Raw genomic sequence first — 14,092 nt, forward strand, 5'->3', positions numbered from 1 at the left:
TTCAACCCCCAACCCCAGGCTTCCCATTTCTCCACCTTCCATGGGATCAATAAAAACACAGGCTCATGATTAACTCAGAATCACTTCTGCTAAAAACAGACATCATAAAATTCTAGGTACCTCATATTTTAAGAGTGAAATCTGGGGGTTTCTTTGGTTGCGCAAGAATTCATTTTTAAAGTGTTGGGTCTTCTGATGAGAGCCTGAAATGCGCACGTCTGAAGCTACCTTCACCATGACGCAACGGAAGCCAAACACAACTTAGACCCCTGAGACAATGACCTCAGCCATCTAAACCAGGCTCTCAGCACCAGCCCCTTGACTATAAAAAGCAGCACTTTCAAAAAATATATTTATCTTGCCCATATATTTTTTTTACTGTGATAAAAAATACATAACGTGAAATCTAACCTAACAAAAATTTATTAACAAAATTTTAAGCGCGCACAACCGTCTTCTTCGCTAAACGTGCACTGTTGTACAGCGGATCTCTAGAATGTTTTCATCTTGCGTGACTTTGTACCCACTGTAGAACAACTTCCCATTGCCCCCTGCCCCAGCCCCCGGCAAACATCCCAGTTTTCAAAGCAGCACCTTTAACAAAAGCCCTGAGTAAGAAAACTCTCTAACTCACGGGCGATGTGCATATAGCAGATGGGCAACACGGGCGACACACAAGTTCAGGTGTTGAACGTGGCCAGAACTGTAAATGAGAGAGGCTTCCATAACACATCAGTGCTGCTCTAGGCTGTGCTGTTTTCTTCCCACAAGCAGCTGTCCAAAACATTACAAGCTAAAATGCAACCATGACCACCTGGAGTTTCAGCACAATGAGGTAGACTCAAGGTGTTTTCAAACAGCTCGGCCACTACTCAAGGCCACTACTCAATTCGTACTGGGGCCGCTCATTAAGGCAAAGCAGCACCATTTAGGTCCAGGCTCCTGGTCTCGGGGTCTTTTAATTCTCAGCTTTTCTATTACTAAGGTGCTGTCGGTTCTGGCTGCCTTCCCAGGATTGGTCTGTTGGGTTAACTAATCACCATGCAAATGTTTTCAAAATAAGTTGAGAGTGCGATATAAACATCAGAGCATCAGAAAAGAAACACCAAGGTGTTAAGCGAAGCCACAGAAGTTAGGAATTTAGACAAGACCAATGCCTGGCAAATGAGACTCCGTTAGAGTCTGTCAGTTTGTTGTCGCCTAGGATCTGAGACTCCCCAGGGGCCCTGGGATTTTCAAGGCTGCAGTGACTCTCAGACTCACTCTGAATTTTACAGTCCCCTGGGCTATACATAATCTGACCAACTTCATAAAAGGCAGACAATTCCACTTTTACTTGATTTTGCATATTAAAAAAAACCCTCAAAAGTGAAAGAATTCAAAAATTTCCCCTTTTTATTTTTAAGGCATGGGGATTGGTTCATTGAGACCAATGAAAGGGGACCATAAAACTCATAATGTACTGAGAAGTCCTGATCTCATCCATGGCTTTGGATTCAATAAGCTATCATGCCCTGCTCTTTGGGAGGTCATTGGATTTTTCACTAAATCAAATCTCTTTCATTTCACAGCAGCTTTCCTTATTTATCTCTTTTTTTTCATCTCCCTCCTTCCCAAGACGCTATGCTTTGGAGAACATTCTTTTGACTGGAGGGGGAAAACAGCCTCAACCCCGTGAAACAAATGAGCATACGGAAACATCCAGAAGATGTTACATATGGTGACAAGTTGTCAGTCCTCGTTTGGCACAGAATGCATTCTTTTTTTCTGGTTGCTATTATTCCCCAAATGTTCGTGAGTAATTTCATGTGCAAGAATTTTTTTTTCTCCCTGCTTGGCAGAAATTTCCGTAAGGACAAGGTCCACAACTTATTTCTTTTATATCCTCCCCCAAATGCATAGCACAGTCTGTTCCTCACACCAGACACTGACTCAGTGTAGGGAGATTCCATGAGTGGAACCTTACCCTGAATGAGTGATGAAATGAGCCTATGAAGATTCTGAAATGCCCTTTCTTCCACAAGCACACCTCTCCTTCCCCCATCTGACCCCTTTTGTCAAAGGCATTTTCCATCTTGGATATCACCAAGCAGAAGCAGAAAGCCAGAACCCACTGCCAACCTGTAGCATCTAGAACTGTCCGGAGTTTGATTAAGGAGTTAGTAATTAAACCAATGGATTCATAAACTTCGGCTGTAATTTTTTTTTTTTTTTTTTTTGAGAGGGGTGGTTATAGGATGTGACTTCAGAAGAGAATCTGTACTAAACCACTGTCCCAAGTCCCCTTGTTTATAGAATGGGAATAATAATACCCATCTGGAAGGGCTGTCCTGAGGGTTAAAGATGGCAAGCAAGTGAGAGGATGACCCCAGAGAAAGTTGATACAAGAGAGGAATTGAGAAAACCACCAAGAAGATACTTGTGACTGACAAAGGCGGGGTGAACTGAAGTCAAGCAGCCCTAGATCTGCTTTCAGAGAAGCAAAGCGGGAGCTGCGGAATGCCATTGGGAGAGCAAGAAAGCACAGGCCAGGTATTATGTATACAAACGCTGTTATATCACTAAATGGTCAATGGTGGCAGGTAAGGCTCAGGGCTTTTTCCACTTTTAAAGGCAGATTATTGATAAATTTAACATCAATCAAAAGCAGAAAGGCTGAAATATTGTTGGGAGTTAAGAAGAAAATTTTTTTTTTTAACTCCTGAACATCTACCTAAGTCTGGCCTATGTTGAGTACTTTACATAAATGATCTCATTTAATCCTTCTAATTCTTTAAAGTAGACACCATATTCCCATTTAAGATGCAGAAATTGGGGCTTGGCAAAGTTAAGCAACTTCTCCAAGGATACGGTGCTAATATGGGGATGAAGTGGAGATCAGAACTCTGGTCTGATTCTAAATTATACTATCAGTCCTGTGGATGCACACAGAACACATGAACAGGACATCACTGGCAAATCACTTATCTCCACCTTTCTGTGTTAATCAGCTAACCACTAAAGTCCCAGAAACCACCGCGAAAACCTGATGGCCACAAACCCCTCCAAATTGGAGTGGGGAAGGATGGGGTTTCTTCCTCCCTACCTCTCTTAATCCACTTATTGAATAATTACAAGGCACTAGAGAGGTATGGAATGAGCATTCTCTTTTTTCCAAAGCAGTTTTGGGATTTAGGGCAAAGAAGAAATAAAATTTTGTATAAAAATGACCACGGAGAGTTCCATATCTTCAACAGTGGGCACAGTACAGAAATTGATAATTGTTAAATTACTTCCTCAAAATGCTTAAGTATGTCTGGTCTGTGCAATCAATGCTTTCCATAGTTAAAGTCTACCTATACCCACCAGTGACAGAAATCTTACTCAGAGATGCGGAGAGCTGGGCTTTGAGTAATAAACCCTCCTTCAAATTGCCAAGAATAACTCCAGTTTCATAAAGCCTCCCACAGGTCATGGCCCCTCTTCGCCATCTACTTTCCCAATCAAATTGACAGAAGCCTTTACAATTCCTTTGGAAAAGAACGGTCGGTGCAAGCAATATTTTGGAGTTTTAACTAAGGATGGTTAAATAAGAGGCAAATGCACCGAGCCATTAATCACAACATTTACCACCCAATAACCACCCATAATGAGAACTATTTGGAACAGTTTCCTTCCAAATAACTCCAAACAAGGCTGCCAAAATGTGCAGACCCTGACGGGTATGGCCATTACCGATCTGTGTCCTTGCACTCCACTTGGCAACCCCGGCTGATGAAATCAGGGCCAACTGGGCCTGGAAAAGACATAGGTGGAGGTCCAGCTGGAATAATGAAGTCCCCAACATAAGGCCAACATGAAGTGGATACATGAACTTATGAACTTTCCAGCATCCAAGGTACACAGAAAGGAGCTTGTAAGAATGGCACCCCAGCCAAAGGGGACGTCTGTTCTGGGCCAGAGGGAGTGAAAAAGGGACAAAGTCTGGCAAGGGAAAACCAAATAATAAATGAGCACAATGCCAGAGCCCCTCGCCCAGGCCTTTTATTTCCCTCCAGATGGTCCAGCAGCTGAACAGCTATGTGGAATGTCTGGAGGCCCCTCCTGGCTCAGCCGCTTTCCTTAGGTATCATAATAGATGCTTTCAGATTTGTGTTCAGACATAGCTGTTGGGGGTCCGCGGACCAGGCAGTGGCCACCAAGTGACTAATTTAGTTACTTTATAACCAAAATGGTGAACATGAACAAATCCTGCTTAGAGAAAGCTTTTCATTCATGCCTTTAAGCTTTCACCATTTGGCAAGTCAGAGTCTCATAATGCCAATGATCAAATTAAAATGTTTCTTCTTCCCTCTTTTCTGCAAACACTTTAATTGCAAAGATCTCCAGCCTTAACATTTTGGACTCATTTCAGTATAAAATGAAATAGTGACAAGAATAAATTCAAGTTCAGGAAGAGCTTAATAGAAAAAGCAACAGTCTTTTTTCATCTACATATCTATATATCTGTATTTACGTTACATTTGTATAAAATATTTCTGCCAAAAACTATGGCTACTCATCAAAATGACTCCTGTCAGGTAGCCTCCTCTCGGTTCAGAGAGTATCTCACTTCTAGCTGGATACTGCAAGCACAAGAATATCACCCAGAACAAAATCATGGCATAAAGAGAGAACACCAAAGTTTAAATGCCACTGCACAGAAAAAAAAAAAAAAAAAAAAGTCACATTAAATAAATATGAAAGAAAATAACAACCTCTGTTAATCTACACTATAAAACTGAATTTAACTAAGGATGTCCTACTAGCATTTATTCTACATTAAACATTAAAAAAGGTTTTAGGATTTTAATATTTAGTATATTGCAGTGTACCAAACACAAGCTTTTGTTAAACCTAATGGCTATGTGGATTACCAATCAGGTGGTTAACTCAGGGCAGCTGGAGGAATAAAAATCATTAGGCTAGCACCTTGTAGCTTCGGTAACCTGTAATCCGCTAGTAAGTAAAATTACAGAAGCAGAAAACAGAGCTACAGGTTTGTTTATTTATTTATTTTGAGAGAGAGAGAGAGAGAGAGCGGGAAGAGGCTGAGAGAGAATCCCAAGCAGGCTCTCCACTGTCATCTCACAAACCATGAGATCATGACCTGAGCTGAGACCAAGAGTCCAACGCTTCACCGACTGAGCCACCCAGGCACCCCTGTTACTTTCTGAAAAGAGACTGCCTATAACAACATTCACTTCGCAAGCCGCATGTACCTGAATTAATTCAGAATGTCTGCGGCTATGACTCCAGTTCCCGGAGGAAGAGCTTCCCTTCCCTCATCTATAAACCAGGTTTTCCCACCTTTGTTTTTTATGTGGACATTAGAACACAAACACTTCGTAATTTTTCCACCCAAAAGTTTGAATAAATGATTAACTGCTGATATACATTGCAACAAAGAAGTGTCCTAATTTCAAAAAAAAAAAAAAAGTTGCTTGCTTCTACATTCCCATCTTTTTCAAGTTCTATTTTATTCGTAAATAAGATAAGGACATCTTTTTGTAAGCCTCAGTCTCTCCACAAGCCTCTGCCCAACAGATGCAAGCTCAATAGCGAGAATTCAAACCACATAATTTATTGGCTTACAGATGAACTGGCATCTATAAAAACAACCCCCCCCCGCCCCGAGAGAAGGCTTTAGGCAGCTTGAATCCCACTTGAATACTCTGGCTAAACTTGCCAACCCTTTTTCAAGGTAAGACTGATAAAATGCATTTTCGTTACCAACACAAAATGGAAGCGTCAAGATTGGTGAAATGTTAGTTTAGAAAGTCATTTGCAGTGACATTTAAAACAATTTATTTTAACAACATTTGACTTACGATAAGAATATTGCCTATTAAATTAAGGTTGGCTGTTCAGAATTCACTGGTGCCCTGTTCTCCCCCTCTGTGACAGTTAACATCTTTTGATACTAAGGGTCATCACATATCTAAAATGGAAAAAGGACAAGAAGAAAGACACCGGCTATTCTGAGCAAGTGCCTATTAAAATGACTGATCCGTGACATTTTAATGCGAAGACTGTACCCCTGATGGCTTCCTTTCCATTGCCCTCTAAAGCTTTCTCCTGCCATGGCAATATCTCTGTTGATGTCCAACACATTTGGAACATCTGTAAGTCCTACCCTTTACCTATGGGGGGGGGGGGGGGTTCAGAAGGCTTTCCCCTAAGGAATCACCAGAGAACAGGTGGAAATAAACAAACCTGCAAATAAACTCCCCAGGAGGTCACTCTTCCTAAGAAACAATGACAACAGCTGAAGAGACTACAACAAACTGGTTTTTCAGCCAGCCTGTAATGTTACTTTTACACACAGTCTGGAAATTATCACAAACACACCCCCCCCCCCAACTCCAGGGCAAGATCTGCCAATATTTCAGGTCATCCACCCCTACGCTAGCCACTAGAGAAGATTCAAGATAAAATTAAGCTGACACAGAAAAAATACATTTCCTTGTAGACTGTCAAGCCTCTGGAAAGCAGCAGGATGAATTTATGTTAACATATTTAAGGGAGCCCAACCGAGAAATCGTCCATGGCCTCAGGAACTTAGCCCATGCACCATGATGGACTTTATCAGGATTCTAATCCAAAAAAGCTACCATGTCAGTCACAAAAGACAACTACGCAATCTGTTTTGATTTCAAAAACTCAGAAATTGTACGGCAAGTCCATCTCAGGAATTCCCCTGCCCCTGTTAAGAAGGCATAAGATCCCATTATAGCTAAGTTGTCAAAACAAGGTACGTGGTAGGGTAGCTTTCCAGCTCCTGTTTCACGTGCACCTTAACCTGGGTTTGTCAGGGCAGAGGCTAGGAAAACGTCTCTTCCTATCTCGCTTTCAACTTCACAGAAAGAGCTTTCGACAGGAAAGTGTTTCCATCAGCTTTGTCCTTTTGTCAGGGACCGGTCTGGTAGCCGAAGAAGCCCAGCCCTTGGAACCCTGGAACGCTGCACTCCACACTTCCATTCCGCTGGTCTGGCGATCAAGGCTTTCAGGCAATAACCCAGTGTCATTTTTTTCTCTCCCCTTCGTTTTTAGCAATTGCACCGGGGAAGTCTTTCTATGTGCATTTCTCCCGCGCACCTTCTAAAATTCCCCCATTCGGGGCCCCCAACAGCACTCCGCAGCTCCGAGCACCCAGGCTCATCACCTCGGGTTTCCCCCAGACAGGTTCACTTCAGCTTCTCAATCCCAAGGCTGCCAGGGTGGTTCAGGCAACCGAACCGCCACCCTTTCGGCGCGCTCCGGGACTCCAGTCCGCTCCTGGTTCCACACACAGTAGCCGCTTTCAGCTCGCGGCTGCGGGCTGGGACCACGGGGGTGGCGGGGGATCCCAGCCCCGGATGAGCGGCCCGAGGGCGGGCGCGCCGCCGCGGTCCCTGCCAAAGCGGTGCTGCAGATGCGTCTCGGAGCCGCCCGCCCGGCGCGCCCCCGGAACCGGCGGACACCCCCATTGTGTCACCAGGCAGCGCGCTCTCTCGGCCCCCGCCGCCCTCGCCTACCTTCTGGCGGCCTCTCCGTCGCGCCCGCACCGCCGGCCGCCCGCCTCCAGCGCTCTGCAAAGCGAAGGGGGACGCTTTGTTAGGGCTCAAGAAGCGGGACAATACTTCGCAGCCGGCGCCGCGGTTCCGGGCGGGCGTCCTTCAAAAGGACGCGGCCGGGGAGCCGCGCGAGCGTCATTTCCATATGTAAGGAGCCGGCTCGTACAAAAGCGCGGCTCTCCGGGGCCGCTGCGCGCATCCTCCCCGCCCGCCGGCCCGCCCCCCGGCAGCGCAGCCCGCGCCGCCCGGGCCCGCCCCTCCTCCCGCCCGCGAAGGCGCCCCCTCTCCGCCGCGTTCCCCCCCACGCCGGGAGCGCCCCGCGCGCCCCGACCTCGCACTCCCGAGGGGAAGCCCCAGCCGGTCCCCGTGCGGGGTCCGCCCTGGCGGCCTCGCCGACGGCGCGGGGGGCAATGCGAGGCCTCCGCGCACCCCCCCCCGCCAGGCCGCGGGGCGGGGGGGGCCCGGGAACGGGCTCCTCGCTCACCGCGTCCCGGGGCTCAGGCGCCCGGCGCCGCCGCGGGGACCATGGCCGCGGGCGCACTCGGGGCTCGGAGGCGGCGGTGGCGGGACAGCCGCGCCCAGCGCGCTCGGCTCCCGGCTCGGCCGCGGCCACCCGGAGCTTCGGACGCGGGGGAGGAAGGGCCGGGCCCGCGCGGGGAGGAGGAGCCAGGGCGACGCCGGCCGGGGCGCGGCTCCTCCTCCGCGGCCCGCGGCGCCCGGGCGGCCGAGGGAGGAGCGCCACGCGGTGTCCCGGCCCCCGCGGGGTCCGCCCCTGGCCCCCACCCGGACGGGTACAGGGCCCCGGGTTCCGGGGATTGCTCAGGTAGCGGGAACACGGGGGGACCCCGGTTCAGGGTTGGCTGCTGGGTGACGCTGGGAGGTCGCTTCGGAGATTTGAACTTGGAAAACGCAGGGTTCTAGGGGCGCAGGTGGATCGGCGCTCTCAGGTCGCCGTCAAGCAGGGGCTAGTGCGCCCACCCCTCCACCCCCTGCCCCTCCACCCCCTGCCTTCTAGCCTCTCCTTGCGAGCGCGCCGCTCACACCCCGCTGCGCCTGAGACACCCAGCCAGCCACCTCTGCGCGTGGAGGAAAGGCCTCCGCCTCCAGACAGCGGGACCTTAAGGTGGAGGAGATTCAGGTGCCTCTCTTGCCCCCAGGCGGTCCTGGATTTCTCTGCCTTTGAGCGCCCTTGGCCCTCATTGGAAGAGGGCTCCCGGGAGAGCGAAGAGCTCTAAGACTTCACTCCGAACTCTGGAACAAGTGTGATCGTCGTGCCAGGTCTAGTCGGGCTTCCGCACCTGCCCGCCATGTTCTCAGAGGCTCCCACCCGCATCAGGCCTTCCGCGGGTACATCCAGCCCTCAGTCACTAACCACACAGGATGGAGATTCCTTGGAGTTGGTTGTTCTCCAGCCAGCGATTGTTCACTGTGTACCACCTCCTACCCCTACTCCACAGCTCCCCCAAATGCTCTCCTTTTTCACTCCTCCCGCCCCCATCTCTACACTTCTGATCTGGATGCAAACAGGATCTTAAGCCCAAGCCAAGAAGCAGCAGCTGAGGGCAGGTGACATCCATTGTGCTCTCTTCCAACAGCAGAGTTCAATGTGTTGGCCTGGAAGAAGAAGCCGCCTGATTTATTATAACCCACAAGTCTGGTTATTTCAGCAAGAAACTGGAGACTCTTCCCTTGCTACTGAAAGAACGAGGGGTAGGCAGGAAGGAACCTATCATTCAATGAGAACCCCGTGTGCTGGAAACTTAGCAGAAATGATCTTACCTAATCCTCGCACCGCCTTTAGGAGACAGACCTTATGATGCCCATTTTGCAGATGGGGACACTGGGCCTCAGAAAAACTAGGGCGCTTGCTCAGGATCTTGCAGCTAGTACATAACACAGCTGAGCTTCAAAATCAGATTACACACGTGACAAAATTGCACCAAACCAAATACACAAATGAATATATGTAAAATTAGTGACGTTTGAATAAGGCCCTAGGATCGTATTAATGTCAGTTTCCTGGTTGTGACATTGTGCTACAGTTATTCAAAATATTACCATTGGGTAGAAGGTCTATAAGGGATTACTCTCTACTATTTCTTAAAACTTAATGTGAATCTATAGTTGTGCCCTAACTAAAAGTTTGTTATTTAAAACATCTGTCTTGGGACGCCTGGGTGGCTCAGTCACTTCGCCTCAGGTCATGATCTCACCGTTCGTGGGTTTGAGCCCCACATCAGGCTCTGTGACAGCTCAGAGTCTGGAGACTACTTCTGATTCTGCGTCTCCCTCTCTCTCTCTGCCCTTCCCCTGCTCGTGCTCTGTCTCTCTCAAAGATAAACATAAAAAAAATTAAAACAGTTCTGCCTTATTTTAGAACCAAACTCTCTTCTTGCAATACATACTCCTCCCCCCACCCTTTTTTAATACTCCTGTGCATGCACGCGCGCGCACACACACACACACACACACTCATGTACTTTGTGCACAGTTGTTCTATCCAGTAATAATTATACAACACACACTGTTAAGTGAATAACTAACTTGTTGCCAGAATACTTACATAGGTGTCATCTCATAAATAAGAGAAGAATGTTCATCGGGGAGGAAAACAGCCAACAGTCTTAGAAGGTAAGAATGAAGAGATGTTTCTTTGTTTCACCTAATCTCTGCCATGGGAGCCTCATCCTACTGGTTCTCTCTCCAAGCATCCCTTTTACCTGCAAGAATCCTTAAGGTGTGGATTGTTCTTGGGAGCCACGGTTGTGGGAGGTGGCATTCATTCCCTGTAGAGAAAGGTCAGAATTGGTGGGGGTTGTGTGATTTGAGAAACACGAGATACTCTTTCTTAAGAGGAGTGAATGGGGCGGAGTTAATGCTGGGTCTAGAAACTTGAAATCACATTCAACCCCCAGCCTTGCTACAAAGGAGGGGAGAGTGTGAGGCATGAGGACTTGGTGGTGTAGCTTTGCAAGGATAATCCTACCAAGGCAGATAATTTAATACCATGTGCCTGAAATTTAGGCTACACAGAGTGGAAGGTTAATCTTGGTATGTCTAGAGTCACTGCAAAAAAGCAAGGACTTACCTTAGAACCTATCACTTAAGCTTTTCTCTGTTAAAAAAAAATGAAGATAACAGCAGAAATAGTAGCTAAGCTCCAATTCTACATTATATACAATAGGAGGAAAAATGAAAAGAAGCATAAACATTTACCCAGCCTTTACAGACCACATTTCACTTTTATCTGTTGTAATTTATTTGCCTCTGATATTAACTCCCACAAAGAGCCTTGTTCAGGGACTCAGGATCCTTAAAGTATTTGTAGATGATGTTTTTGAGTGGCTTTTCTGCAATGTTTTTCAGTATTGGACTGGCTTTCTCAAGTAAAAGCTCTAAAAAGTTAACCAAGGAATAATCTAGGGAAGAGAAATTTATTCTGGTTTCTTCTTGAAGTAACTTTGTAATGAATAGTTTAGAGTCATAACAACAAAAATTATTTTTTTTTAAAGGAGAAAGAAAATTCAGGCTTTGTAAATTTCCCAGGATCTACAGAGTTATCTTTTTTTTTTTTTTCCTGGGCAAGGAAAGCAGATAGTTGTAACCAAACTCATTCTACCCTAACCCAAAGTCACAGTTGGATGTAAGTTATTTCTTACAGCACAGTAAACAAACAACAACAACAAAAACAAAACACCTCTTCTGTCATGCTGTAGAACTCCCAGCTGCTTCTACACTTGTTTAATAAATGTTTTTCTTATTTCTCTGACCATGTGAAGTAATCAGAACAAACTTCAGGTAAGTTGCAAAGCTGCCTCAGGTGGGGCTCAATGGTTAAAGCAGATTATCAGTTATAGTCCAAGCCAGGGACTGTCTGGATGAAAGGGACATCATATTGTCCCCCAAGAACCCAAGGAAATGGGTGGTGAAAGGAGGAAAGGGGAAATTTGGGTTCCATCCAGATATGTAAGTCAAAGGCTAGGAGAAAGTGTCAGTGACAAAATGGTGGTGGTTAAGAACCCAGGAAGATGCCAAGGAAGTAGACAGAAGGCAAACTGATTTACACTCTTGCCCCTGAAGAACCCTCATTTGGAATTATGATTCTCCATTTTCCTTCATGAAATATATGAAAGAAGAGGATACATGGATTCAGCACAATCTATTATTATTATTATTATTATTATTATTATTATTATTATTTTAAAGTAAGCACTAAGTACATAGTCTGTGCCTACTACTGTCCTGGAAATCATGAGCTATTCAAAAGAACCATCAACTTTGGCTCTTGCCCTTGAATGTATTATTCTCCCTTGGGGAAGTAAAAACATGCACAGGAGAGAGTAAGGGAATAATGTGAGGTAGCACAGGATTCTAATCTAATCCAATTGGAAGGATATGCATATATAGCATGACAGGGAAGAGAGGGATGAGTCCCCTAAAACATGGCTTCTGTCAGGTCATTCAGCCCATGGGCTTCTGTGTCGGGTCCTAGATATCCTTCCTGGTAGGCAAGCATCCACTTGATCCCTGCAGATGAATGGATGCTCAGTGTCTCCAGACAACCTACCCTCCTTCTACTCAACTCTTATGTGCTCCCCTGTGAATCTCCTCTGTGCTGCTTTTTCTGCCCAGCTCATCAGTCCTAAGGAATATTTGATACCCTGTCTCTGTCTACTGTCTTTTAGCTGACCCAATGGGTAATGCACAACAGGAAGTGATTATTGGACATGTGCTTTCTGGAGTTCATGAATTGAGCATGTAGGTGCTTTCCAAACACTTGGTTGGTGCTCACATGGAGAAGAGATGTTGCCTGTGTGCGTGGCAGGGGAGGAGGTCTGCTCTTCACTTTGGCAAGGATCGATTTTCATGTATCTGGAATCTGGAAATGTTCTACTGTTCTAAAAACTATAAGTGCCCGAAGATTGACACTCCAGCTTCACTCAAAGTAAAAGAGAATGAAATTCTAGTTTAAGAAACATTGGTGTTCTTTCCCCTCACAATCTCTTGAACACTTAGCCAACATGGCATGACATTTTTACCTTTTTAAAAAAAAGACTTTTGAGTGGAAAATGATGTAATATTTTTTCCCAAGCAAGACTCCTTTAAGTTTTCTAGACTTTGATGTGCATCCAGAAGACATTGGAATCCAGAAACCTATATTTTAAAATAGGTAACAACTGAATAAATTTTAAAAATAGTTCTGTCCAATAGAAATGTAATACAAGTATTTGTCACATGTATAACTCCAAAATTTCTAGTAACCACATTTTAAACAGTGAGTTAGTAGAATTGTTATATTTTATTTAACCCAATACAAACTCAAATTTTTATCATTTCAACATGTAACCAATATCAAAACTTTTTAATGATATAACTTGCATTAGTGTTTGTACTAAGTCTTTGAATGTGGTGAGTATTTGGTACTGACAGCACGTCTCAATTCAGACTAGTCACATGTGGCCAATGGCTACTCTACCCACAGTGCAATGTTAGAACAAGAAGAAGATTCTAAGTGCATCTAACCCTGTTCCTTCTCACAAGGAATTTGTGACGGTTGGGGGCCTTGCTCAAGTTGATCTCACAGTGATTGCATGAGACTCCCCAGGCTGGACCGACCACCCTTGGCACTTACATTCCGGGAGGGTTTGTGGATGATGCAAACAGCTGCCTCAAAATGAAACACAGTGTTTCAAGATTTTTTTTTATTTTTTTTACTGTTTATTTATTTTTGAGACAGAGAGAGACAGAGCATGAACAGGGGAGGGGCAGAGAGAGAGGGAGACACAGAACCTGAAACAGGCTCCAGGCTCTGAGTGGTCAGCACAGAGCCCGACGCAGGGCTTGAACTCACGGACCGTGAGATCATGACCTGAACTGAAGTCGGACGCTTAACCGACCAAGCCACCCAGGCGCCCCTCAAGATACTTTTAAAAATCACCACCCTCCAAAACCTTGGGACACCCCCCCAATAGTATCTTAAAAATAAAATTTCAGAAGACAATAGTCTAAAATATACGATTTTAATACATAGCAACAACAGCCCTGCAGGCCGTTTGTTAATGCGTGTTCCCACAGCCTACCTGTTTTGTGCTCGGCTGTATCTGGGTCTGCAGGGCACCCAGCAGAGAGAGGGCTAGGGGCCCAGAAGGCCTGTCCTCTGGGCATTGTGCAAGTGGTTCTTCTCCATCATCTATCCTTCATCTCACCCGCATCAGCTCCTGCCAGCATCCCAAAGACCAGGATGTTGCTTTCCATGATTAATCTCAAAGACCTTGAAGTAACTGAGTGACCGTTTGTCTTCAATCTGCACATTTTTCAGTGCTTTCTATTCTGAACCAGGCCAAAGCTGCTTGGGAGGAAAATGACCATTTCAGAAACAGAAAATGAGACCAATAGTAAGAGAGCATGGCTTCCAATAATGAGGACATTTGGGAGTAAACTGAATAATGAGGACATTTTTGGATTGATGAGAAAGAAATTAAATATGCTATTACCAAAAAAAAAAAACCCACATAAAT

At 45.8% G+C, this 14,092-nt stretch overlaps 1 protein-coding gene across 11 annotated transcripts in view; it reads right to left on the reverse strand.

Annotated features, from left to right (window-relative positions):
• The window catches only part of NIN (ninein), a 98,485-nt gene extending 90,261 nt beyond the window's left edge, over positions 1-8,224 (reverse strand). For 9 of the 11 annotated variants that reach the window (XM_027065693.2, XM_027065692.2, XM_027065691.2 and 6 more), the window contains exons 1-2: positions 8,059-8,135; positions 7,536-7,589 (exon numbers count right to left, since the gene is read on the reverse strand). The gene's annotated coding sequence lies outside the window, so the exon portion shown is untranslated. Of the gene's footprint in view, positions 1-3,714; positions 3,776-7,535; positions 7,590-8,058 lie in introns of those variants that run through there. The other 2 variants (XM_027065687.2, XM_053224444.1) reach the window with 2 other exon arrangements.
• Positions 8,225-14,092: the final 5,868 nt, after the last annotated feature.

The sequence above is a fragment of the Acinonyx jubatus genome, chromosome B3 (assembly GCF_027475565.1).
Source record: "Acinonyx jubatus isolate Ajub_Pintada_27869175 chromosome B3, VMU_Ajub_asm_v1.0, whole genome shotgun sequence".
In the NCBI taxonomy this organism is placed as follows: domain Eukaryota; kingdom Metazoa; phylum Chordata; class Mammalia; order Carnivora; family Felidae; genus Acinonyx; species Acinonyx jubatus.